The sequence below is a fragment of the Rattus norvegicus genome, chromosome 4 (genome assembly GCF_021556685.1).
Source record: "Rattus norvegicus strain SHRSP/BbbUtx chromosome 4, alternate assembly SHRSP_T2T, whole genome shotgun sequence".
Taxonomy (NCBI): domain Eukaryota; kingdom Metazoa; phylum Chordata; class Mammalia; order Rodentia; family Muridae; genus Rattus; species Rattus norvegicus.
The window spans coordinates 122,837,585-122,865,547 of record NC_141537.1 but is presented as its reverse complement, the minus strand read 5'-3'; the positions used below and the strand labels follow the sequence as shown (position 1 = coordinate 122,865,547).

Genomic DNA, 27,963 nt, shown 5'->3' with positions numbered 1-27,963 from the left:
AGCCTGCAAAGGCCAGAAGAGGATGTCGGATGCCCTGGAATGGGTTACATATGCTTGTATACCCCCAAGTGGGTGCTGGGAATCCAACTAGGACCTTTGCAAGACCAGCAAGTGCTCTTACTGCTAAACCATCTTTCCAGCCGTAGTAAATAATTTTTTTGATACATTTGCAATTTGTAGAGATCTCAAAAACACCAGGAGTAATACAGAGCTTAATAATCCTATACTCTGCATAAGGCTTTAACCAATACAGAGATCAAATGAAGTGGAAACTTAAGGGTTTTTTTGTTTTGTTTTTTTTTTAAGTTGGTTGGATGTTTTGCTGGGGCAAACACAGGAAGGAACGTTTAGCTAAAGTGGACACAGGTGAAAGACTAAGGCAGACTTGTAAAAGAAGGTTTCGGTGAAGCAGAGACAGGAGAGAGGATATTGTGCTAAAGCAAACACGTAAAGGGACACATGATAAAGGATTTTTTGTTAATGACACACATGTATTGGTCCACCTTACATTGCATGGTTGAGCTTTATTTCTCGGGACTCCATAGAGAGAAACTCACCAAAAAAACTTCTGGTGGTGGGCTGCAGTTTTCTTGCTGCTTCCAGACTCAGGCTGATTGTCAGAGTGATGTCAGCCGAGAGAAGACACGTGTTGAGGCAAGACCCGTGACGATATGTGTTGTTTGGAGGGTGGACATAGAACTTGATGGACAGTGATGGAGGCTGAGCCAGGCTTGCTTATAGAGCTTCCTATGTCTTCGCTTCCCTGAGAGAGGCACAGCTGAGGACTTTTCTTGGAGTTCCTCCTGGTCCCTCCTGATGACTCCTGCTGAGACTGAAGCCTGGCTCTCTCTGCTAGGCAGTGCCACCATTGCTGATTCCTGTTTACTATCCCCACTCTACCGAACTGGACTGCTGGTGTATCCCTGAAGTGTCTGTGAGTGGATCGAGCTGCCCCTGCTGACCTGTGAACTGACCTGCTGATTTCCAGACAACACAGACAGGAGTTGCTCCAAAAAAGGCTTTCTAAACAGGTCCATTTCCCCATATCCTTTCTTTTCCATTACCTGTGGGTGGAGGGCTAAAGGAGAAGTTAAAACGTTTAAAACCCATCATTAAAAATAGGGCTTAAAAAAGTTAAAGTCACAGTCAAGCAATTAAGAGTTACAGTCAAGCATTTGAAAGATTTGATCCACGCTTTAGTAACTTGGTCAAATGAATGCATACAAACCCCTTCAACAAATACACATACTTTGGAATAAATTTACAAAGTTTAATAAGGGCAATAAATCACAAAGAATTGGTTTCTATGTACCTCGTCCTGGAGCAATGGGAACAACTCACAGCTCATAATTAAAAAAAAAAAAAAAAAGAAATCACAATGGTGTTCTGGGGTACTGGGTGACCCCATCTCATGGCTGAGCAGCAGCTCCATTCCTGAAAGTAGCCTCTTTGTTCTGTGATGCAATCCCTCCGTGAGACATAGAACAACAGGTAAAGGAAAACCTGCCGAAGGAGCGAAAGGAGTCAAGCAAAGGCGACATGCTGGCAAATGAGGTGCAGCCACCTGTACGTGTGTTCCTCAGCAACCTCTAATTCCACCCAGGCGGCTGCAAACCATAGCCCCTCTCGGTGCGTGCGTGCACCCGTCTGTCTGCGTCTGTTTTCTTTCCTCTTCGGTGACAGGTCTCACTGTGTATCCCAGGCTAGCCTCAAGCTCTTGATCCTCCTGATCCTCTCAAGTACTGGCATCGCCACTGTTTGCACCCCATCCCCACCTCGCTCAGGATTTCAGTTTCAAAAAAGGCTGATGCACTTTCGTGCGTATGATCTTCCCTGTCTACACAGCACATTTTCCTTATCCACTCAGCCGTCAGCCGACTTGCCGTTGAGTCTGTGTTGGCTGTTGAGACTGGTACTTCAGTAGGGGTGGGGGGTGCAGGTGTCTCTCTGATGATAGGATTTTGTTCCTGTGGATGTGCACACAGCAGAGGGCCTGCCCAATCACATGTCGTTCATGCTATTTTTAGTTTTTAATGGCCTCTGCATGGTGGTTTCCGTCGTGGATGAGCAAATAACCCTCCTCCCAACAGTGTGAAGTGTTCTCTTTCTCAGTATCCCAGCCAGCATTTGTTTTTTTCTTTTCTTTTCTTTTTTTTTTTTGACTTTTTAATATCCCCTTAAATCTGTACAGATATTGTAATAAAAAGAAGCAGGACAGAAATGCTCCCAGGCAGAACGGAAGGAATTTCTCATGTACCACAGATGCACCATGGAAGGTCTCCAGGTTGAAGGAAAACAAGCCCGGGTGGAGGTGTGAAGGTTCAGGAAGGAGAGGAGAGGGCTGGGAACAGAAACAACTGGGTGCATGTTTGGAGATAAAGGTCACGTGCACTAATGCAATAAGGTCGCATCTCCAGCATTAACTGGAGTAACAGTCAACAATAGGGTGTAAGGCAGATGGAAGACGGGAGTCACAACTGTTGAAAGGCACAATCTATTTAGAAAGCAGTAAAATATACCACTGCAAAGCAGACCGGGGGATGGAGGGCACGTATTATAATTTCTAAGTAACTACCAAATGACTGTGTGGAGAACAGTGGTGGAGAAGAGCCGTGCAGTAAAAAGTATGTTGGTTGCCTTATGGAAGGGCTTCTAACCATACCACCCCAAACACGACTGATCTCATCTGAATATTTTATGTGAAAGGTGCCAGGAAAAAGTACTAAATAGCAGAGAGTAGAGTAAGTAGGAAGAATAAGGTAGAGAGATGGTGGTTGGGGATCAATAACAGTAGTGACTACACTAAATGTAAGTAGAAAAAAGCAACCTAACTAAAAGGCAAAGGACAAATCAGGCTGGATCTAAAAACCAGAACCACTATCTGCTGTGTGTGAGGCACAGCTGAACACAAAGACACAAACTGACTGAAATCAGAGCAGGACACCGCGTTAGAGAGACAGACTATGCTCCCAGCACTGGAAAATGTCAAGTGAGATGTTTTATAGGAATAGAAAGGACCCACTGTTGTGAAGATATTACTATAATAAATGTGTATATGCCAAGTAAGAATATAAAGCAAAAACAATATAACTAAGAAACGGAATAGTGCACATCCAAACTTGATATTTTAATTTTCAACAACTGAAGACAACAAGGTCAATGGTGTGAAAGTATTCAACAAAATGGTTAACTAACCTGACCTAAATGAATAGACTATTACATTTTACCACTAAAGAATCTTAACATTTACAAAAAACACCTTCATAAGGTACCAGATGTAGGGCCCAAAGTAAGAAGTCACTACCTTTCAAAATTAATGTCAGATGGACAACAGATGTAAACATGAAATACTGTCACAGAATAAAGCTTCAGTTAAAAAAAATAAGACCGTACCCACAACTTTGAGGGAGACAAAGCAATTAGTTGCATCTTTCAATGCTCCAAAGAGAGTGTTTTAAAAATTTAGATCTTCATACAATTCAAAACTGTTGACCACCAGATGCCATTTGGAAAGTAAAAAGGAGGCTGAAGAGATGGGTGAACAGGCAGCAAACCTGCTGGTTTGATGGTTGTACCTGGCCCCAGGTACAAAGCCAGGCATGGAACTTGTGCCTGAAATCCTAGCCCTGGAGAGACTCCAGGGCTTGACAGCCAGCTGGTCATACTGAGTCAGTGAGCTCCAAGTTTAACGAAAGACTAAACTCAAAAAATAAGACAGGAAGTGACAGAGGAAGATCCTGTTATCAACCTTGGCCTCCATATATGTGTATGATTAATTGAGCCCACCCATATACCAGCATGTACTGAGATAGAGACAGAGAGACAGGGAGACACAGAGAGAGACTAACAGAAACAGACAAGAGAGAGAAAGAGGAAAGCCACAGGGAGTGTGTGTAGCTAACACTTTTATTTAAAGAAACATGCACACATACAATAACATGTCATAAACACACACATACAGCCAATACCAGCCCAAGAAAGAAAGCAAGAAAATCCTGGTCACATCAAAAATAAGACATGTGACCAGCCACAGGCTCTACCTGGGTTTTACAAAGCTATGAAGTGTATGGTTGGTACCACCGAGAATGTTTAAATGTATTTTGAGCACAAGATAATGAGAGTATTAATTTTGGTCTATGTGATTATGATAGAAGGCTATATAGAAGAAGTCCCCTTTCTTGGAGGCAAGGACCTGGCAGACATCTGCGTTTTAGGTTGAAATAATGGTACATTGATAGATGGGGACGTGGCCCTTTGTAACTGCTCTTGTTTCTGGGTAGAGCAACGAGATGGACATGGGGGCAGGGGGATTAACTGTCTTTATATTTAGATTAAAAAATATAAATGTATCCATTCTTCCTATTATCTCTTACAACTGAAATTCTTCAAATAACAGTGTGGAAATGACAGAGTATGTATGCCTTCTCATCACTCAGGGGCCTGAGGCAGGAAGATTGTGAGTTCAAGGCTAACCTGGGTTACACACTCCATTTCAAAGTTTTAAAATACAGTTAGAGCTCCATAAATCTGGGAAGGAAGGCTAATGACAGAGAGAGGAGAGGATGTCACCCATAGTTTTGAGACAGGCAAGTTCTTTATGGTCCTTGTCCCCTAAGCCAGGAAGCCATTCTGTAGGTTCCCGCCTGGTGGTAGGTGTCTCTGGGCTTTGCTAGGCCTGGGAGATCCAGACTGCGATAGGTTTCAGAGAAACAAAGGGGCAGTCCAACTTACTTAGGGCACATAAAAGCCAAGTACCACCCCCATACCCTCCGTGGCCCCTGGGGACAGTCCTGTGCAACTGTTGGCAATCAGGTTGGCAGGAGGACTTTGTATACATCCACCACTCTGATCCAAGAGCACAACACCCATAGGAAGGGCTGGGTTTGCAGGCAGCATTGAAGCAAGTCTTTTGAAAGGCTGCTAAGCTCAAGATGCTTCCTAACCAGAGCCCTGCACAGTGCTGGAAGAATGACCTTCATGCCTGAGGAGGGAACGAATTCTGGGGTCAAGACCTCCTCAGCAGGCAAGCCAGGCCTTGGGGGTGCTCCACATCAGGTGCAGGTCTCCCTCCCCAGGCTCTACTGGACTCCCACCCCTCAACAGAGCATCTGAGGCCTGCAGCTCCTTGCCCTTCCACCCCTCTAGGACCTCATGCAGACGCCCCACCACAGGCTGCAGGTCACGGAGCCTCCAGCAGGGTTTTTTCAAGTCCGCTCAACCTTCTAACAATCGATTATTTCAGACTCTAAAACTATACACCAAGAAGCTTGGGAGTTTGCTATCCTTCCATATGTATTTTTAATGATCTCTCTTTTGCAATCCTAGACACAGCTTTGCTGCTCAGTGAACTGTTGTTTGGGGATCACAAACGTGCAGTTACTATCCCATACTGGAAGTGGTAAGCTTCCACACGAATGTTCTGTTGCTGCATAAACAGAGTGATCACGAGACCACAGGGCAGCAAGAACTGGAATCATAACTCTGGGGAGGTAACTGCAGGCCAGAGAGAAATCCTCAAGAGACTTGGTATCCCTGGCTGGAACCTGGCACCTCAGGTAAATCAGTCAGGAGCTTTCCCACTGAGCTTTTACCTCCAACCCCCTAAGAGGCATCTTAAAGTACAAAGACACTTTGGTTTATTGGGCCGTAAGACATTAGAAGATTGACTGGGTACCCACCTCCTCCAACCCTTTAATACTGATTCTTTACAATGATCCAAAAACATGGAGCTGAAGAGACAGTTCAGCCATTCAGAGTGTGTACTTCTCTTGCAGAGGACCCGAGGAGTTCAGTTCTCAGCACACACACCAGGCAGGTCACAAACCTCTAATTCCAGCTCCAGGGAATCGGACACACTCTTCTGACCTCTGTGGGGACCAGGTGCACTCATGGTTGTATGTATACATAAATGCAGGCAGCACACTCATACACATAGATCTTTAAAAAGTAGTAAAAGTGGTCAGACATCATGATAGGATATATTTAAATTGGTATATTTAATAGTAAGAGGAACTCTAGGCAAATGAATTGACAGAAATTGTGCTTGAAGCCACAACATGAAACTGAGGCTACAGGTGATGATATGGGACACCAGAGACTCGGTGAGGTCAAAACAGAATCTGCTGAAACAATTCCATGGTGTGTCAGCGTCCTGTTACTGTAGCAGATCCTTGAGGTTGTGAGACAAGGTTACTCAGCTCACAGTTTTAGAGGGTTCGGAGCCGTGGTCACTTGGTCTTTTTGCTTTGGACCTGTCTGGCGCACACTGGAGGATGTATGGCAGAGTAAAACAGTTCACCTCAGGGTCCAAAAGGGGGCTAGGGTCTCGACATCTTCTGCAAGGGTACACTCCCAGTGACTTAAAGACCTCCCTGCTTCATAAAGGCTCCGTCACCTCCCTGCCCTTCAATATAGGAACCTCTAGGTAAAGACAAAGATCCAAGCCATAGCCTATGGTGAGATTTCCTTTACCTCCTTTAATATGTTTGAAGTTCGGGAGGAAAGAATACAGTAGGCAATAAAACCAGTAGGACGTACAGGAGAACCTTCCTGCCAATAAACCTGGACAGACAAATGTACTATTCACACTTGCAGGTTAGGCTGGGGTCTCAAAATATATCAACTGGTGAAACCTAAGAAAAATGATTAATAGAATGTCATTTAATATTAAGAACATGCAAGTCACTATGTTTTATGGGATGGTGTCACTAGCTCTTATGAGAAAGGAGACAATGTGGGGTGTACGTATGTGTATGCAGTGAACTTGTGGCTCCTGTCTTCCCCCCTTAAATGCATCCCCCATTGAGTGGGGCTTTTGAAGAGATTCTGAAGAGCGCCTGCTGAGTTCTGTGGTCCCAGGATGCTCTGGAGACACAGCTGCCATATATGGCAACCAGGGAGCAAAGGACCTTCTCTGAGGGAAAGGGACCAGGCAGAGGCTTGGAAAGACTGAGGAATTAGGGTGTAGAAATCCCATGAAACAAGGCAACATATTGGACTCCATGGCACTGGCTCTCAAGTTGGTGATAAAAGCTGGTAGCCTCCCTTGACCACACTGAGGGCGCAGGAAGAAGCCACCTAACTGCCCCAGGGCATCCATGTGAAAGCACTGGGGACTCGGTAGTACCACAGGATGCCCAGGTACTGAACAGTCAGCTCCATTTCAATGGAAAAGAGGGCTTGGTGCAGGCGATGGATCTTGATAGTTTACAGGTTTCAGTAATTAAAAATCATTTTACATAAAATGTATCTGCCCAGGTGGATGACCTGTGAGAGCCCAGAATGAAAGCTGGGAGGAAAGGTGCCAACAACAGTCCTGAGGAAAAACAAACAAAAAACCCCAAAAGAACCAGTGGAGTCCCCTTCAAGGCCAGGAAGGCATGTGAGGAGGGGGAGGGGCATGATGGCGGAGATCCTTCAAGGTGGTAGAGGCTGGCTGCTGGCTCGATCAAAGGATGCAATGTGGGGCGTCTGAGGCTCTGAACATCCCAACCATCTGCTCAAAGAGGCAGCAGTGGACTCTGCAGGGTCGGCAGTTGGGGTTGCTGGGTTGTAGGGGCAAACATTTGAGGGCTGGGCTGGCAGGTATCTAGGTCACCACCCCGGAGGCCCCTTCTACCCTTCTAGGCAGGTTAGAATCTGGTACCGAACTTGGGGAATAATGGCTGGGAACGTCATTGGCAAAAGAGAGAAAGACTAAGGAATTAGATGTAGGATCGCCTGGAGACTACAAGGAAATGTGTCAGTTGCCACAAAGTTTGGGTACTGGCTCTCGAGTTGGTCATAAATGTCGGTGGCCTCCCTTGACCACACTGAGGGCACAATAATAGCCGGCCTCTTACCTAAGCCCCAGGGTAACCATGTGTGCGCAATGGGGACTGGATAGTCTGGTGTCGGGATGATTCCCAAGTGGTAGGCGACATAGGAAACCCTGGTGCTGGGGCTCAGGACTAGATCAGTTAGGTATCCTTTCCTCATACCACCCCAGATACCATAGGGAGGCCTAATGCCCAGTGCACGGGCTGAGGTAGCCACAGGCATGTGGGTTTCTTTGGATGCTTGCACGCTGCTGTTTCTTTGCATAGTTTGCTCCTGACTGGTGGCTCTCTCCATGAATGAGCTCTGCTCTTCCTGCAGCTGTATCTCCATGTAAAGGTTGAACTCAGTCCCTTTGTGTGGGAGCTACTCCTGTGGAGGGAATGGCAGTCAGAGATGGCCAGGAGGGGTGTGAGGCCCACTGGGGAAGGGATAAAGGGACGAGGTGGCAGCCATAGCACACATGATATTTTACCTGAGAGACAGAATATGAAGGAGATAGTCTTCCTTCTGGGGGTGAAGGTGGAACCTGGGACCTCACACATGTGAAGTGAGTACTCTGCTACTAAGTCACATCCTGGCCCAGCTATGGTTTTGTCGATGAGACCATATCTCAAGTCAATTAAAAGTTCTCTCTGAGCCTCGGGAAGCCCCTGGCCCTCACTGCCAAGATGTGGAACAAACAGCCTAGAAGACTGGTGCCTGCCCCACAGACATCAGGTGAAAGTTGAACAAATCCCAAAGGCTCTGGAACCCCAATATCAGAAATAGAACAGGCGAGGCTGACACAGAAGGGCTCTTCCCAGGGTATGAGAAGGAAGTCCTCCACCTCCTTTGTGAGCAGAGACCCCACTTACCTCCCTAGATGGGTTCTGAGGATGCCTTCCTTAGTGGAGACGAGGCCACAGAGAGACAGGGTCACTTAGGGACAAGCAGGTCACTGAGATGAGCAAGAATGTCACTTGTTTTTCTCTAAGCCAAGAAAACTGACCACTTTCTCTCAATATGCTCAAGCATGCCATTCCCCAGTTGGTTCTGTCCCCACCATCCAATCCACCTCCTCCCTTAGCTAGTCACTTCCTGTGATCCAGCTTCCCTGAGTTTTTCCTTTGTCTTGCTCCTGTGTTTGGTTCCTGTGTCTCCCTGACTGCCTCACACCTCATTTCCTTGGGACACACACAGAAACATGGGAATGAATAGAATGTTCTCCTGTCTGCAGTTTCCCAGCAGAAATCCTGTGGTTGGCCCAAACACAATCCTCCTTTGCATGAAAAGCATGCACTATGGCAAACTCGAGAAGGACTGCCCTGTGTAGTGTAGAGACCCTTGTTGAAACACCTATGTCTGGCTATAAGGCAGGTTGCTGAACCAGCTTTTGACTGTCCCTCTACCCTGTCCTCTGGCACTGCCTGGCTTCCGCTCCGCAGTAGGTTTCACATGGTTTACCCTTGTCTACTTTTTAATTGAGTGGTCTACCCTCATCCTTTTATCTTTGTTAGAGACAGAGGACTGAGTTTATTGTGCAGAGGAGGCAACAGGTGCATCATGGGAAGCAGAGGTAGCCAGTGCCTCCCAGAGCTGGTGGTAGATAGAGGAAGGCTAGAGTCCCAGAGAGTAGTGTGGCAGAAAAGATGGAGGACAGAGGTGGTAGAGACATTCCGAGGTGACAGTGGGCCGAGAAAGCTAAGGCTGAAGAGACTGTAACAAGCCAGGGACAGAAAAGACCTTTTTGTTAATGCATAAGGTCCTAAGCTCCCCAAGCGGCCTGGCCTGAAACACTCAGTGCTGGAGGAGCTGAGAGTATGAAGCCCATGGCCCAGCAAGAGCTGGGATAGGAGCAGACCCAGCATGCTGCTCACTCCTGGGAGTTACCAGTGCTAGCCTCCAGCCCTGACTTGGAAGTCTTTGCACAGGCTGCTGCTGGCCCAGGAGTGGGGTGTGGGAGGTGTGGGAGGTGTGTAGAAAGCACGTTGAGTTACAGTCTCTGCCTCTGCCAGTCGGAGCTCCTGGGGCTCAGGCATTCAAGGGCCGGGACTGCCTGAACCTCAGTGTCTCTACCTACACCTGCCTTCTATCTGGCTGAGCAGAAGGACTCCAATTAGCTGAGTGTTAGCACAGCTGGTTGATTAGCATCCGGCCTTTACCTGTGAGCTAGCACCATGTTCCTATAGACTCCTAGAAAAGCCCTGCTGCCAGCAAAGTAGAAGGAAAAAAAGATCCCTTAACTATTAATAAGTCAGATCTGACATCTCAGAGCTCTATACCCTTGAGCTAAGAAAGGATTAGAGGGGTGGTGGTTGGTTTCAGACCCAGGGACAAGGGACTGAGGTGCATATTTTACATATCAAAGCAGAACCCCTCAGTCCCTACCTGGTGTGCCCTACCCCTTAACCCTTACCTCTCCAGACTCTGGGCTCTCTTCCCCCAGAGGTTTCTCCCCATATAATCCAGACATTTTGGTCTCCCTTCTCTTTCTGCTGTGTGTACCCTTTCTCTCTCTTTCCCTCCCCACTCCCCGGGGTGATTTCCCTGGTCTCCATCCTTGGGGCCAGTGAGTTTGCCTAAGAGCTGTTCCCCAATAAACCTGCATTTGATATAATCTAATCTGGTTTGAACTGGCTCTTTTCACTGGCAGAGATCACTCGGTGAGCATTCAGGGCAATAGCACTTCGAACCCTGGATTCAATGACAAAACTGAAGAAACCCCTCTTAAAATGCCACAAAGTTAGAATGGTGGCCATTAAGAGAGAAAATTTAACAAATTAAAAGGCAAAATTGGTCTAATGTCCAAATAACAGGGCAGAAAGTAGAGAAGAGTTCACCAAAGACTTACTTCAAGAAAATGCCCTAGAACTTGAAGCATTCTAGATCTATAGGGCAGTAGGTAAATTAAAATAGACCCAAATAAATTATATGACTGTAGAACACTAAAGCTAGGACTTAGGGTTTAGAGGCCCTTGATATCTGGGCTGAAATTTCATCCCCACTGTGAATCTTTAAAAGGCGGGACCAGGTGAGGTCCTTGAAGAGGTGGTTGCCTCAAAGATTCCCACCTTTCAAAATAGACTCTGCCCTTGGGTCTCCTCCTAGATTAGTAGGTGGTGGATCTGTTACAAGTCCTCTGTCACCCTGCCTCTTATACAAGGCCCTCTAGCCAAGGATCCCAGTCACCTGGGGCCTCTCTAGCATAGTGAAGTGTTCCCCAGCCCCACCTGGACTGTGTTAGTCATCCTTTGATCCAGCGTTTCAAGACTGCATATGCCCTTCCTGCTAGACAGACAGCCACCTTCAGTCATCAGAATGGCAGGCTTCAGATTACAGCGACTCCTACTTTTGTTAATTGTGATTCCCAAAGTAAGAACAGCCACACTGGTGTTGACTGCGCTAGAAAAAAAGCTGTGAAGTGCTTTAAAAAATGTGAAAGTTGTTACAAGGACAGAAAGCTCCCCGGGCGGGGCTGCTATAGACTGGCAAGGTGATCTACGGTGTGTATGGGAAAGCACTCAGTGCCGTGTCCCATACCAGGGGCAGGTAGGTATCTACTTGGGGTCACGGTCAACTCCCTCAATGGAGAAGAGGGGTGGTTGTAATAACCGGGAACTTTAGGGAGATGGAAGGTAACTTTTGGAGAGCTTAAAGGAAGGAAAGGAGGGCTGAGAGAAAGCTCGCTTTTTTTCTCTAATTCTATTCTACTGTGGGTACCAAATTTGTATCCATAAGGGCCAAGCAAAGGGATTGGCTCTATTCTCTGCAATCGGGTTGGTCAAGATGGAAAAGATCCACAAGTGCTGAGAACTGAAGAGGTGGGAAGGTGCTGTGACTCTTTCTTACTGGGTGCATCTGTAAAGTGATCAAGAGGCCTGGCCAAGTCCTCGCAGGCTGACCGTGCTTCTTACTTATGGCGGGTGTTTAACTTAGGGTACTGAAGGCTGGGAGGGGCTGGAGCCTGGGCCACTGGAGGCTGGGGGTGAGAATGGGAAGTTGACTAGGGAGCCAGGGGATCAGGACCTGGGAGGTTAGGAATAGAGGAGGGGCAGAGGGGCAGGGGCCTGGGGGCTCCGGGTTTGGAGCTGAGGCAGGTTAAACCAGGGAACTGGAAGGATGGGGCAGGAAGGAAAGAGTCACAGACCCCAAACCAATCTCTCCTGGCCCCAAACCAACCTCCCCTTGTACCCAATACCCTTACCTGATGTAGAAAGGTCCCAATCAAAGAGACAGTGGTAGAAGAGGCTTGACGGAAAGCTGGCGTCTGCAGAGAGGCGAACAAAGAACAGGTAGGTTTACTTAACAAATAAGAAGAGGCAACTGGAGGGGGAGGGGCCACGAGGGCTGGGGCAGAAAGCAGGTATTACAGCTACGCACCAGATCCTCCTTAAAGCTTTTTCTCCATTGATGAAGTGTGAAGAAACTGAGGTCCTGGGTACCCACAGTTTGGATAGCCACTGGCAGCAGAGTTCCAAAGTAGCCACCAAGAAACAGCCTTTTCCAGCTCCAACAGAGGCAGTCAGCCTGAGATTTGGCTCCATACCGATGCTCTTATGCTAAAGGGTGAAACCAAAAACTGGTCACGTGGGCGAGGCAGGCCTGACCTCGCAGGTGCAATTTTGGATGGCTGGGAGGAGGTGGGGAAGACTGGGTGGACTCTGTCCTTTGTTTTTCCAGAAACAAAGGCAGACACACCCAAGGGAGGCCAGTACAGAAGGGACACCACCCTGTGTGATCTGTCACTGAAGTCTGGAGAAGGATCTGAGATCTGAAGTCAGGGTGCAGGAGCTGGATAATTCTGCTGGGTAATGAGGAACCTGCCTGACTCCATTTTGAAGGCAGGAGCCACTATACTGTATTGTTAAAAACAAATTTCCATTTACTGTGGGAGACAAGTGCTGTTTTTGAGTCTGTTTCCTGGAGCCTGACCTGTCCCCAACCCATGACCTTGACTTGTTTGAGAACTCTTTAACTCTCCTTAACCACTCTCCCTAATTACATGGTGACTTCGTGGTGGGTTTTTTGTTGTTGGATTTTTTTTTTTTTTTTTTGAGATTTTTCTGTATTTCCTTATTGGCCCATTGCCTCTCTTCTGTGAACCTGCTTTGCAACTGCATGCAAGTTTACTCCTTAAAAGGGGCCCAAGAAACGGACTTGGGGCTGCTGTCTTTAGGAAGCAGTTGCTGGCCAGCTCTTGGGTGCAAACTTGCCTCAACGTGATAATGAACTTGTTCTCTCTGGCTGGGATTAACTGGGTCTGGAGCAGAGGAGAACCTAGCTGCCCAGGGCCTAAGGGAGGGAAGGAGGAGAGACAGGGTTACTGGATCAGGTAGGTGAGTGGTCTCACCTGCTACTGTCCTACTGTCCTGGGGCTGGGGGAGTTTTGGTGAGAGCAGGAGAGTTTGGGTTTGAGTTTCCTAGGCGAGATCGTTATTTGTTAGAAATGGCCAGGAGGCTTAGAAAGTGCTGTGGACTAGCAGGACCCCTGGTTGGAGGAAGAAGGGGACTCTGCCAAGGTGCAGACCTGTCCTGCATCCCGGCGGGGAAAGCGAGGCCCTCCTGTGCCTACTTTCTAATTGACAACCTTCACCGCTCCACCATTGCTTGTGGAACTCCTGATGGGGACCATTACAAACAGCAGGTGTTTTTAAAAGCATCTTTCATGGTGGCTCTGGGTTTGCCTGTTTCTTCTGCATCCTCCTAGCTTTTAACTAGCATGTTTTGAAGCCAATTATTTATATAGTAATGGCTAGTAAGCACCACTCTCCGTACTCTCCAATTGGAACGCATTTAATCAATGCACAGCACTCCAACAATAGGAGGCCAGTTCAGAAAATTATATAGTGAGGATTTTTGAGAAAAATGTAATAAAAGTTTATTGATTAGCAGGAAAAATGGCTCACGTTATATTATGAAATGAGAAAAGCAAGCTACTCTGCAATTAGGCAAGTTGACTGAGTGTGGGGTAGAAAGACTATCTGTGCACAGAAAAAGATCCGGGCTGTGCATGCCCCAGCGGTGACATGGTGACCCCTGAGTGCTAGAACAATGGGAGATTATGCGTGGCAATTATATGCGTACACATTTTCTGCTTTTCGACAGCAAAGATATATTAGTTTGGTAATAGAAGATAAATTATCTGATAAGGATCCTGTTATTTAAAATAGGAACAGAAAAACATCGGATAAAAGCCCGGAAAACTGTGTTTGGTGAACAATGAGGGTTCAGCAGAAGGAGACAAAGCCAGCCGTAGGAGACAGAGTTCAAATCTGATGGGTGGAGAAGGATAGGTCAAAACTTGAGATTTCATTGTGGGTGGGCTTGTCAGCCTGGCAAGGTCACTGCGTTGTATGTCTATGTTTCCAGAGTCCGCCGTCCCCAGAGCTCTGTCTGATGGATTCGCAGCTGCCACACTACTGGGGAGAAGGTGGGCCTGGCTATAAAGTGGGTCTCTGAGGCACGACATTAGAGTTGTGCCTTGTCCCCATCTCCTCACCACCATGAGTTTAGCTGGTCAGTTTCCCAGCTTAGCTTTGCTGTAAGGACTGGCCCTTCTGGAACATGAACACAAACCCTTTCCCAACTATAAACCACGGACACGAACAAACTCTTTCTCAGCTACATGGTTCCTGTCAGGTGTTTTGTCCCAGGAATGAAGAAAGAAACTAACACAGGGCCAACAACATGGCTCAGTGGATAAGGGTGCTTGCTGCCAAGGCTAACCACCTGAGTTCAACCCCCCAGAACCCATATGCTGAAAGAGAACTGGCCCTGCTAAGTTGTCCTCTTATCTCCACATGCACACCTTGATGTGTGTGACTGGACCACAAAACCATTAAATATTTTAAAGTAACAAATGCATGCACCAGAGTAGAGACATCCTCCAGACTTGGGCATTTTCAGTACGTCACGTAGCTTAGAGGGCTTGGGGCAACACAGAGGGAGGGCTCACACACACACACACCAGCAAGCTTTTGAGTCTGCAGGTTTAAGACAGGAGGTTGGTTTTTAGCAAGGTCTCTGTTGTTGCTCTTGTTGCTCCATGAGAACCCACCATGCCCTGAAAGCCCTAGTGATGCCCTGGAACATGGTGAGGCTGTTTCACACAGTGTGGCTATTACACAGCTCCTCTTAAGAGTGTTACAAAGAATCCACAAAACCTCTGGGCCCAGAGCTTTCTGCAGAGCATTATTGAGAAATGATCCAACGCCCACCTTGTGCCCATGCCCCCTCACAGGCCTCACTTCCTGCCACGGCCCCTCAGCGATGTTCCCTTCTGTGTTCTTAGCCTGATAAAATTAGCCATAGCCATCTCCTGGTGCCCTTGACTGGGTTCAGTTCAGCTGTGTGCTGTCTGATGAAACAAACAGCCCAGGTTTAACAAATATATGAATGGCCACTGCCAGTCCCATCTGTGACAAGAAATGCCAAGCATAGTGACTGCCAAGTTCTCCCAGCTGTTCGATCAGGCCTGGGCCACCATCTGAGAGTCCTGCTGCTGCTCATGTAGTGAAGTGGCACTGGCCACAGCTGACTTTGGGCGTGGCCAGTTTCACACAAACTTCATAAGTTGGTCTGGTGGGATTCACCTGGAAATCCTTTCTTGCCAGGGACACCGAGGACCATTGGCTGGCGTAGTCTAGTTTACTCAAAACTTGCTGAGCTCACTCTCCTTCTTCCCTAGGCTGGTTTTATTATTTATATTTTTCCTAGAAAGTTGCCCATTTCATTAAGCATTTAGAGAATAATGATAATAATTATGTGTGGCACGGTCCTACGATTTAAAAATCTCTTTAGAAGTTAAATCTCATTTCTCCGTGGTAGGAATCCACGTGCTCCCTCTCACCCCCTCTCCTTCCCCAGCTCACTTTCTTTCCAGGGTTGGCCAGCAGCCAACTTTGCAAATCTCAAAACAGAGGGATTTTTATTGATAAATAATAACGAAAAATATTTTAAAATGCAAAGTGATTTCTGCTTCTCAATGTATTCCTTTCCCCCATCTGCAGGTTTTGGTTGTTTTGGTCTGTTTTGGTTGCTCTTCGCTAGAATTTGGGTTTTCTGACTTGGTTACCTATTTCCTTTTTTTATTATGAAGTATCTCAGCACACCTGAAAAGCACCAAGAACAAGATAATAAGCACCTACCCCGCTAATGTGGCAAGTTGAACAGACTCAGCCTGCCGTGCGGCTCCAGCATGGAGGAAATTCCATTCCCTCCCATCCTCTCGTGCCCGATGCACCGCTCTTGCGGGTGTCTCTCGGTTGTGCGCAGACTTGTTTTGCACATGTTAAAGTTTGTGTTATCACACTCCACATCTCAGTTTGTAACTGTTTTTCCATCCACATGTTTCTGAGATCCAACCTCACTGGTAAGCTCACTACTGTTCCCAGCTACGTGAGGTGCCTGGGTTTGTGAGTGGAGAATCAGCTCCCTCATGGTGACTGCCTGGGTGCCTGGGTGACATGCTGCTCCTTGTTCTTTCCTCTTCACTTTTCTTTGTGTGGTGTTGTAAAGATGATAGGTCTGAAGCAGCAGCTTGTCACGTTACATATATGTGCATGCATCTGTGCACATGAGTTTAGTGCCAGAAAGGGTGGTGAATCCCCTGGACCACGGTTGGAGTTAGTTGTGAACTATTTGACGTGGGTGCTGGGAACTGAACTCAGGACCCCTTGAAGAGCAGTAAGCACTCTTAGTCACCGAAGGCACCTCTCGGGCCTTTGCCATTTTATAGTACATTTCCAGCTCCTCTGTTGTTGTTGCCATCTTGTTATTGACTGTGCACATATTTAAGTGTGGGCTGTGTTTGTGTGAGAGCATGGGCTTACGCCTTGTTGGAGACAGAGTCTCTTGTTTGCCACTGAAGTGTAGCTTAGCTGGCCCGAGAGCATCCAGTGACTCTCCCGTTTCTGGCTCCTACATCCCCACATGTGCTGGAGTCACAGATGGCCACTCCCACACCCTCCAGTCAACCATCTCACACCCTCCTCCTCTGAGTCTTCATGAACATCACCGTGCACGCACACGCTTGTGACGTCACTTCCTCTTAGTCACTGTCTCACCATCTTGGTCACCTTTTAACTCAGATTTGTCTTTTTCCTACCACTGTAGGTGTAACACTCCATTTTAGAAGCCATAGCTTGCTCTCTGTTAGCTGGGAACCTCTTTCTTCTGTGGCCTGGAGGTTTGCTTTGACTTTTATTATCTTCAATTATTCAACATGTATTTATTTAGTGTTGGGAGGGAGCAGACATTCGTGCTGTGGGGTTCAGGGGACAACTTGTGAGCGTTGACTCTCTTCTTCTATTATACAGGTTCCAGGGAATCAGACTCAGACCACTCGAGGCAGCAGTGTCTTTACCCAATGAGCCAGCCCTTAAATTTTTGAGTATTGCTTCTTTTAATTTTACAGAATTCTTTTTTGTATTATGGGCTTCGTTTTCTCTTGTTCTGTGACTCCACCTATCACTTCAGAGAGGAGGCAGAGGACTTTGGACGTTCTTGAAGGTTTGTCCTTCCTGATACATACTTGGATTCTCTTAACCGAGGGTCAACAATTGCTTTCAGGCCTCATACCAACCACCAGAGCCAGCATCAGACACCACAGCTTTAAAGACTCCAACTCCAAAGCCTACCCTTTCTTCAGATGTCAGCTGATGAGAGCCCGGAATATCCACACTTCTGCTGGTTCCCTACAAAGTTGGAGGAGGGGTGCAGAACTTCCAGATGTGCTGCCTTACCAGAGCATCTGGTTTCACTGTGGAAGTGTTCTGTGTCAGCCAGCTTCCCATCAGTGTGAGAAAATGCCTGGGACAGCCGTGAATAGGAACTTTTTTTGGGGGTGGGGGGTGGGGGGGCTTAAGTTTCTGAAACCTTGGTCCATGGTCTCTTGGCCCTGTCACTTTGAGCCCCTGGTGAGGCAGTGCACCAAGGCAGGGCACACTCAGCGTAGTCCAACAGAGCAGGTTGGGAGCCAGTGTTACAGCAGGACCCAGGGCCCCAATACTCCCTTCAAGACCACACTGCTGGTCTAACTTCTTCCCAAAGGCTTCATTGCCTTCGCAATAGCAAGGCAGGCAACCTTCAGCAAATGGCCTCTAAGGATACTGACACTCGGCTGTAACATTCTGCAAGGTGTAAGGAGCTTCGATGACTAGGCATAAAAGATTACGACCTTGGCTCTCCCTTCCCAAGGTCAGGGCTGGAGCTGCAGTACTAACCCCTCTGTCCATACCTCAGTCTTCCTGGTGACCAACCCCTGACCCTGAATCTAAGTGGGGACCCCCTTCATGAGCGTTTCATTAGCACCGAAGAGGACATTGCTGACATAGGTTCCTGGGCTTTCCTGAGTAGTGTACCTGGCTCTCAGGATGAGGGCTAGTGTCGACTTCCCTCTGTGTTGAACAGCCCATCGTGAATCACTGAGCTGCGGTCCTCTTCAATCTCCCTTCCTTCGAGCTATGGCAGGTAAGCAGGTTTTCCATCCACTGGTTTTCCTCTTGAGCCTTAGACACTGGCATTGTGAGTCAGTCCGACTAGGTACACGGTTTATGGATTCTTGGCTAATCCTAATTCCGGAGTTTCAGATGACACTTACCTTTAACTTGGTGGACTGAGGGAAGTCTTTGACCTCTATTCTATTTGAGGGTCTCAGAATATACACAGAGGACCTCTGAGGATGAGAGAATATTTTTGGTCTGCCTATCTTTAAACTGCAATGCTGGATTTCCCCCGCCATTGGACTTAACTGAGACGTCCCTTCTAGGTCTGCCAATCTTGACCACTTTCAGGGTTTTGAGCTGCTGCTTCACAGGTGCACCCTGAAGGTCTTGGGATGTGCTCCCCTTCATAACAGAGAGCTAATTCCCTTCAGCATACATGGCATTATTGCTTGGTGATGGGGATATGTTGAGAAATGTGACAGGTGATTTTGTCATTGTGTGAACTTCATAGTACACGTGTGCTTGCTTATCCGGGCCCTGATGAAAGGGCCGATTATATCCCAAGGATCTGTGCTTGCTCTCCCCCCCCCCCTCTCTCTCTCTCTCTCTCTCTCTCTCTCCCTCCGCTCTCTCTCTCCCCTCTCTCTCTCTCTCTCTCTCTCTCTCTCTCTCTCCTCTCTCCCTCTCTCCCCCCTCCCTCTCCTCTCTCCTCTCTCCTCTCTCTCTCCTCTCTCCCTCTCTCCCCCTCTCCCTCTCCTCTCCCTCTCTCCCTCTCTCCCTCTCTCCCTCTCTCCCTCTCTCCCTCTCCTCTCCCTCTCTCCCTCTCTCCCTCTCTCCCTCTCTCCCTCTCTCCCTCTCCTCTCCCTCTCTCCCTCTCTCCCTCTCCTCTCCCTCTCTCCCTCTCTCCCTCTCCTCTCCCTCTGTTCTATTTCCCTGGAGAACTCAGCTGGACCCCTGGTCATTACAGGATTAGCCTAAAACAGCTTACTAATTCAATCAATAAATCTGAGCTACCTGAAATATCTAGGACTTGACTGCACATATGGAGAATATACATTCTTTTAACTCCTAGAATTTCAGAGGAAGGATTGGGACCATTTATAGGCCACATAGGAAGTCTTACCTTGTTCTACTGAGTCACCACTACCCTCCATAATGTAATAAATTAGAATTTGATGGGGGAAAGACTCCTTCATCAAATAGCCTTTACTTAAAGAAAGAGAGACTTGGAGCTGGAGAAACTGTTCAGCGGTTAAGAGCACTTTAGCCATGCAGGAGAACACATGGACAGTTCCCAGCACCTGTACTAGGCAGCTTACAACTGTCTGTAACTCCATCTCTGTGGGATCTGATGCTTCCTCTGTCCTCTGTGAGCATGCATGTGGTGCACAGGCAGGCACATACACATGCATGTAGATGAAACAATAAACACCAGGGCTGGTGGAGGGGTAACTGGGAAGTGGGATATCATTTGAGATGTAAATGAATGGAATGATTAATAAAAATATAAAATAAAAACAAAAACCAGAGTGGAAATATAGACTTTTCCCAGTCAGTCAAAGCACTAAAAATAGATGACTGAGAATACGTGATTGAGTGTTCAGACATATATGGAACAGTTTCTCAACCTATCCCCCGAGTGACACCACAGGAACATTGTGGCAGAGGGGACAGAAAGGATGTCAGCACTGGAGAACGGGAGGAGAGCTGTGAGGAGCTGTCCTTGGGGCACGACATGGTCATGGCACTGCTGATCTTCCGGCAGTTGTGGTAACTGTAAAAGACCAGAAGATCAAACCAGCAATGTGCCAGCAGCTGTAAGACGTGGGCTACTTTAAAAAGGGACTGGGTAGAAGGACATGAAGGGAGATGTACTGGGGGCACTGGAGGGACCGGGAGGCGGATTTGAGAGTGGATATGATAGATTGTTTACATGTATGAATTCATCAAAGAATAAGTAATTATTCTACTTGGAAAAGAAAAAATGTAAAAATAACATAAACTTCTGAGCTTTCACATCAATACTGTTGGAGATTAAAATGATACAGTGATACAACCGCTTTGAGAAAAAACAAAAGGTGGGTGAGTGCCCCTCCCCTTGGAGAACTGAGCGTCACAGTGAGTGGGGTTTGTCCTCTGCCACTGAAGAGTAGGCGACTGGACAAGTAGGCAGGCTGAGCTGTCTCCTGTGTGTCTCTGGGATGGCCTCTGAAGCCAAAAGTCTCAGGGGATGGTTTTCAGCACAGATCCCCACCAAAGTGCCTGCCCATGGCCAATACACAGTAGATGATGTGGGGCAACGTGACCCAGAGCAGGGAGAACTTATTCACCCCAAAGTGAAATTATTGGGGAGCAGAGATGAGTTGCTTCAACCTAAGTGAAGGACTTCTGCTCAGCAAAGGTCAGACAACATGTCAGCTGGTGCAGGGACATTTCCCGTGCCTGAAATGGAAAAGCCTGGTGTGTACCATTAAATGTGTCCCTGCAGACACAGCTCTGCAAAGTCAAAAGTAAAAAGATCACAGTGCTCTTAGGGAAGGAGATGAAGGCCTGGAACAGAGAGAAAGATAAAAACCCCAGAAGCTGGCGAATGGGAAAAGAGAACATAGTTTATTGGGGAAATGCAAATTAAAGCAATCAGGTATCACTTTAACCCATTGGATGTCAAAATCCTGAAAATATGGGTATGTCAGGCATTGGAACTGGCTCATGGCAGGGTGGGGGAGGCTTGGAGGGTTCATCCCTTGCTGAGCAATGGGGGCTTCTACGAATTAGATGTGTATGTGCACTCAATAGCTAGCTTACCCAGCAAAATGAGGCCACTCAGGTCCTGTGAGGAGCTGGGAGCAGCTAGGACCACCTCAGAATGCTTAGATCAGAAAGCTCATGTGTGCAAAGCAAGTTGGCAATACATCATTTCCCAGGTAGACGCCCCGGCAGCATGGAAGGACCCAAAAGATGTCCCAGTAAGAAATGAAAAGTCAGGAAGACTCCTTGAGCTCTTAGCTGCTGAATCAGAGATGCCTTTAAAAAAAGTGGTGTGTTACATTTATTTAGTTATTTGTGGGGTCAGAAGACAACCTGTGAGAGTTGGCTCTCTGTTCCCACCATGCAGGTACCAGGGATCGGACTCAGGTCCTCAGTTTCACAGCAAGCACCTTTCTCCACTGAGCCAGCCAGTGCCCCAGCCCCAGAGACTCCATTTGATCTGACCCTGGAGATGAGGGAAAACATGAAGGCCTCTGACCCTGGGATATACCTCATTAGAAGCTGGAGTCAGAATACTAGAGATCAGCAAAGAGGATGAGAGCCCCAGTAGGCTAAAGTCAGGAGTGACCGTGCCACAGAAGGGGAACGGAGCACATGCCACACAGAGCTGGGATGCCTGCTGTCCCTCCACCAGATGCTTATACCACAGCCTCAGGGATTCCTGGGAATACCCAAATCATCTTTTCTTGTTTGTCCCCCAAGACATTTGGAGCTACCTCCCCCAGGACTGCAGGGCACCAATGCTGAAAAAGCATACAGCAAAGTCCCCAGACCCAGGACATGTTTGTCAGCAGGGTGGGGACAGGAACAGGTCTAGGAGGAGATGGTCATTTCTCTGTAGAGGACTTTTAATTCAGCAACATGGCTGCTCTGGCAAGGAATCACATCCAAAGACACTCTAGGTCTGTGTGATCTGGCTGGAATGCAGACCTACCACCTTTAACCTCTCTGGCTGGAATATAGACATCCTCTTATTACACACCTTGAACACCAAACATTGAAGGTAAAGTTAGTTTGCAGAAGGAAGCAGCCATGCTTGAAAGTGAGGGACAGACAAGGTGATGAATCAGAGAACGATTTGACAGAATGAGTCAGAGATAGGATATGCCCAACTCTCATGAGAACAGAGAAGAAAGACAGCAGGTCAGGGGGTGCGGAGGGGGAGGGGAGGGGAAGGGAGAGAGGAAGAGGGAGGATGAGGATGAGGAAGACTTTACAGGACAGTTTTCCGTTTTATAGATACAGGATGCAGGGGAAGACAGAGTGAGCGAGAGAAGGAGGCAGGATTAGAACAGACTGACAGTTACTTTGAGGCCAAGCAGTGCAATTCAGTGAAAGCTGAGGGAATCGAGATCTTATCAGTCAGCTTGGAGAGGAGTTTGAACCAGAACAGCTGAGTTGAACCAGCCAGTGAGAGTTCAGAAAGAACTAGAAAGGGTGAGCTTATTCAGCAGTGAGCCTCCGAGATGACAATTACATCAGGAGAATAAAAGATGATACGTTAACATTTTTCTCTCTTTTTCATTGTCTTGCTTTGCTCTCGGGGCATCAGACAGAGTTAACTGAACAACCCCCATGAGTGATTTTCTTCCTCTGGACTCCTGTGCGTGTGGGTTCTCGCACCGTTCTCCGGAAGCCCACCAGTCTCCACCCCGACCCATGGTACCATTAACATTCCCGGTGGGTGGAATATCCTTTCGAGCTCATCCTACTGTAGACTGTGTCTGCTTTAACGATGCTTTGCACTTTGACACTATTTTATGCAGATCCAAAGTGAGAAAAAATTGAATTTTGAAGTAGAATGATGTGAAAAGCATTAATTTGGAGAGGATGGACTTGTGATATCAAGGTTCCTCAAGTCTTCCTGGTATCAACCCACCTTATCCTCAGCGGGGCGGTTCCTATCCTGACTGTCACACGTGCATCCTCGACCTCACTCCCTTCACAACTGCCAATCTCATCTCGCTAGTCCCAGCTCCCTTCTGCATCCACATGTGTCCCTCCACTGCCCCAATCAGTCCTGATTCCCACTGTCTTGTCTCTTAATTTGGCTCCTGTGCTCCCTTATTACTCCAGTCTCCCCACTCTTTCCAGCCCTGGTACTGCTCTAGAAAGGTAAAATGGCTTACCCCTTGGCTGAATGATTTCAGTGGCTCCTGGGCTCCCATAAGGGGTCCTGTATACCTCCAGGACAGTTCCTTCTCAATCCTGGCATCGCCAGTCCAGCACAGGATCAAGGTCTCAGTTCCCTCCCTCCCCAAGGCCTTTCCACAGACAGCTCCCTGTCTTTCTTCTAGCCCAGGACCACAGTGCTGTTCTGCTGGAAACCTAGCCCTGATTACAGGATTCCTCTGTAGCTCCTTTCCCTTCACCTCTCATCCAAACGCACTTCCATTCCAGGTCAGACACAGAAGACAACCCCCACCCTCTGCAGCTCTAGGATTTTGCAGGGTAGGCAAGCACTCTACTAAGCAAGCCACTCCCCCGTCCGTCTGTCTGTTCTCTCTCTCTCTCTCTCTCTCTCTCTCTCTCTCCCTCTCCCTCTCTCTCTCTCTCTCCCTCTCCCTCTCCCTCTCCCTCTCCCTCTCCCTCTCCCTCTCCCTCTCCCTCTCCCTCTCCCTCTCCCTCTCCCTCTCCCTCTCCCTCTCCCTCTCCCTCTCCCTCTCCCTCTCCCTCTCCCTCTCCCTCTCCCTCTCCCTCTCCTTTCATATGTACCCTGGCTTATCTCAGATAGAAAATCATGCCCTTCTTGCTGTGAGCTGAGGTCACTGTGGTTAGCACTCTCTGTACCTCCCTCAGATCTTACCAATGGCTACACTGACACGGGGTTTACAGACTGTGAAGTCTCCCACTCACAGCAGAAGCCCCACCTTTGTGTTGTGGGTGGGGCCAGTGTTAGGAGCCATCCTTAACCCAGGTCCAAATGAACAGCACCTCCCTGTCCTTCCTTCCTAGTCAGGCCGTTAAGTGACCTCACAGTCCAAGTGCTGGCATCAGAGTTCACACCTATGCATGTCCACCCAGAGAACCAGAACCTCGGGCTTTGTATGATAAGCCACGACTGGGGGAGAACATTATCAGGACCCAATCGGAATTGAAGGTGGTCTGCCGCTCTGTGGAGGGAGTCCTTGTGGGAGGGGAAGAGTCTTCTAGGTAGGGTCTCTGAGTACCGGGGGTCTGAGGACACCTATCCTTATTCTTATTTTTGTGAGGTTATCATAGCAGCTGCCTGGCTTCCCCAAGCTTAAGGAAGGAGCTGCGGATCCGAGCTGGAATAAGTCTCCTGTCTTTGATAGGCCTCACAGACGGAGATCAGTTCCACCTCCTGGATTTCTGGGGAAAAGATGGAGATGCTGGCTCTGATCCAGGACCTCTGCCTGATGCAGCCTGTGCTCCTGTGGTCCATGCCTCCAGTTCCTTTCAGCGTGGGTCCGTGTCTCCTCCTCTACTCCCACTTACTGGAGTTATCTTTCCTGTCTGTCTCTAATACTCAACTATGGAAGGGGTCCCATTGCTGCCCCAAGTTCTTTACTGAGCATGAGATGAGGGGGTTGGGTGACTCTGTGTACTCAAACCTGAGACTGTCTTCTCCCCTAACAAAAGCACCAGGTTCCAAAATTTCCACCCCTGAATTGCCTCCCACTGGAGGCATTCAAAAGCCTCAGCACCTGCAAATTGCCTGTCTCAGTAACAATCCACACTGGGCAGGAGGAGAATGGGGGACAGGAGGGAGCAGACATCTGAAATTCAATTGCAATTTGGAAATTGCTCTACCCAAAGGTTATGCCAATTTAGTCCCCCAGCCACACGTGCAAATGCCTTGCTCTCCACCAAACCCACCCACTGACTGAATTCTTTAACCCGCCACTCAGCCCAGAAGAAACAACCCCCAATCTTCCTTTTTAAAAGTCTCTCTAATATTCATGAGGTAAATGGGGATTTTCATGGGTACACTGCCTTCTCAAGCTTCACCAGCCTCAGTTTAGCCTGTGCGTTAGGGGTTCTCTCTCTCCTTCTCTCCTTCCCTCTCTCCCTTCCTTTTACACAGGGATAGTTTATCTTCACATTTCTGCCTTTTGTGAAATTGTCTGAGAGGACTTTCCATTCATATTCATTCTCTCTCTCTCTCTCTCTCTCTCCCTCCCTCCCTCCCTCCCTTCCTCCCTCCCTCCCTCCCTCCCTTCCTCCCTCCCTCTGCAGAAAGTTCTGGGTCAGCAGCAGTTTGCCTCACACAGGCCTTCAGAGGACCTTGATGTGTGGTGATGTCTGATAGTTTCCTGGTTCCCACCCGCTCCTTACCAGTGCCAGTGTGGAAGCCTAGCTGGCTTACAGTAGGCCTGGCAGCCTCAGAGCTGTGTACCCACAGCCTGCTGCACGGGCGCCCAGAGGTGCTCCACCTCATTGCTGGCATTCTCCCTCAGAGCTGACTCCATCAAACCCAATGGTCCCTACTGCCTAATGCCCCATCTATCTCTCCGGATCATTCCGCTTGAGTTCCAGTTCTCTGCAGGGACTCTGCATCTGTGGCTTTGGTCCTGGTCCACCTTCTGGTGTAACAGAATTCTAGGACCCAATCTCTGCCCAACGAACAGAAACTCACCAGCCTTGCAATTGTGAGATTGGCAGGACCAAGGAGCTGAATCTCGCCAGGGCCTTCTGACTACCTCATGCTGGGCAGAGGCTATGGGAGTGGGGAGATAGAACCCTTAGCATTGACTTCTGGTCAGCACCCACTCCTGATCACAGAGCACATGGGAGCCTTGTGCCCACCAGGGGTTTGGCAGGAGAGAACGGTGCCAGAGGACGGTGGCATGGTGTGGCTACCAGCCCAGGCTCTTCCTGTGCCCCCGAGTGTGCCCTCCAGTCCCTTCCCTCTGGAGGCCTCCTCCCATACCTGTGTTCTCACCTCCAGGTCCGACAGGGAAGAGCAATCCCACAGGTGCCCCACAGGTGCCCCACAGATGCCCCACAGACACACACCTGCCTGCAGACATGTGAGGGGATGGTTTCTCCCTGGGGGCTGGACAGGGGCTGAGCACCGTGAGTGGCAGTTAGATACTCTTAAAAGCTACATTAATGTGAATAAGCCTACTATAAGTGCTCCTGGTGTTTATTTTCCCGTGAATATGCAAAAATGCTGGGGGCGGGGCTACTTGACTCCCAGTTGACAGCTGTTGGCCCCCATACAGAGAAGGGAATAGGTACTTGTAATTAATTGAGGGTCTTCAGTCAAGTGGTCTAACACAGGGAATAAACCAAAAGCTTTCCCATGAGCACCGACCACCACTGAGATGACACCTGATGCAGCCACATGTGTGTGCTACAGAAGAGCTGGGGTTCCCTGGCGTCCAGGGGACTGGTTCCAGGACCCCTGAATTTAGGCACAAGTATTTGTGATGCTCAGGTCCCCCAATCAAAAGGGCACAGCATTTGTGTGGAAATGGTCCCTATATTATTTTTAATACCGGTTAGCAAATGCTGTAGGTCATGGACATGCATCTGTACAGAGAGGGTACAGGCCTGTGTCTTATCATTCCCTAAGGTCTGAACTCTCTCTGTACAGATGCAAATGGATTCCAGATGTGCACCATCTACTGCTGACACACCCCACACGTGAGGAGCCTGCAGGGGTAAGGACCAACTTTACTGTAAGAATGAGAAGCTCAGGGGTTGGGGATTTAGCTCAGTGGTAGAGCGCTTGCCTAGCAAGCGCAAGGCCCTGAGTTCGGTCCCCAGCTCCGAAAAAAAAAAGAAAAGAAAAGAAAAGAAAAGAAAAGAAAAAAAAAAAAGAATGAGAAGCTCATTATGGCTCCAGAGCCTTGAAGCCATTACTGACCCTTCACAAAGGGCTGAGGCTGTCACCGTCTCCTTTCCCACATGGAATCCATAGTGACTTGGGGGTTATAGTGCCAGTCTGGTATGGCTGGAGCCTTGAGATCCATGCCCAGTTCTTAAAAAGGAAAGTGGTTTTAACAAATGTCAAGACAGTCTAAGATATACACACTTCCCACAAGAGCAATATTGGAGGAGGTAGAAAATGTGCTGATTCCCTGGGGGTAAGAGAACGAGTGGGTTGGGTGAAGGGAAACTACCACCCTGAGAGCCAGATTTGTTCTGGATTGTTCTATGATGCCTCCAAGAGGAGAGCTGTGGCTGTGGAAGAAAACAGTTAGACTAATGGAGGAACTTACTGACAGTGATTAATCTGAAAGATGGTAAAGAGTATTGCTGCAAAAACAAGAAATAATTCTTATAAAGCTCCGTTTAGAGATCTGCAAACAAAAACTGGTTATGGAATGCAGAGGAAGACACGGAGGGCTACACGCCACACAGATATGAAGGCAGCAGCAAGATGCCAGGAACCCAGCCTACATCTGTCACTCACAGCATTCAACCCTCCTGGGGAACCTGAGTTCTGGATTAGTTAGGGTCTCGTTGCCTGCACCAAGGGGACTCTCTGGCCACCAGGAACAGGAAGAACGGGGAAGTGTAGGAATCTGAGCTGGGCATCATGATTTGGAACTTGGCCTTGGAGGCCTGCCAATGGCTCCTACCCTTTATCCTTGTCCCACATGATGGCTTTGCACCCAGAAGGCAAGACATGAAAACTTCCTGGAGCTCTGCTGACCTCAGCACCTTCCCATCCATAGGAATGGGCCACATGCTGTTTCCTTCTTCCCTGCTGACAGTTGTTCCCTGGACCGTCCTGCTTTATAGAAAAGACCCAGGGCCAGGGTGGGTGGCCGCCGGCAGTGGTGGTGGTGGTGGTGGTGGTGGTGGTAGTGGTCATCGTGGTGGTGCATGCCTTTAATCCCAGCACTCTGGGACAGAGACAGGCAGATCTCCGAGTTCAGATCTTCAAATTGACAGCCTGGCCTACAAAGTGAGTTCCAGGACAGCCAGGGCTACAAAGAGATACGCTGTCTTGAAAAACCAAAAGTAAACAAATAAA

At 48.2% G+C, this 27,963-nt stretch overlaps 1 long non-coding RNA gene across 1 annotated transcript; it reads right to left on the bottom strand.

Moving 5' to 3' along the window:
- Nucleotides 1-5,972: 5,972 nt before the first annotated feature.
- On the bottom strand, nucleotides 5,973-12,550 carry LOC120102337 (uncharacterized). Its single transcript, XR_015687249.1, has 4 exons — nucleotides 12,178-12,550; nucleotides 12,002-12,064; nucleotides 8,673-8,755; nucleotides 5,973-8,187 (listed from the first exon to the last, which is right to left on the bottom strand). It is a non-coding gene; the product is annotated as an uncharacterized LOC120102337 (long non-coding RNA).
- Nucleotides 12,551-27,963: the final 15,413 nt, after the last annotated feature.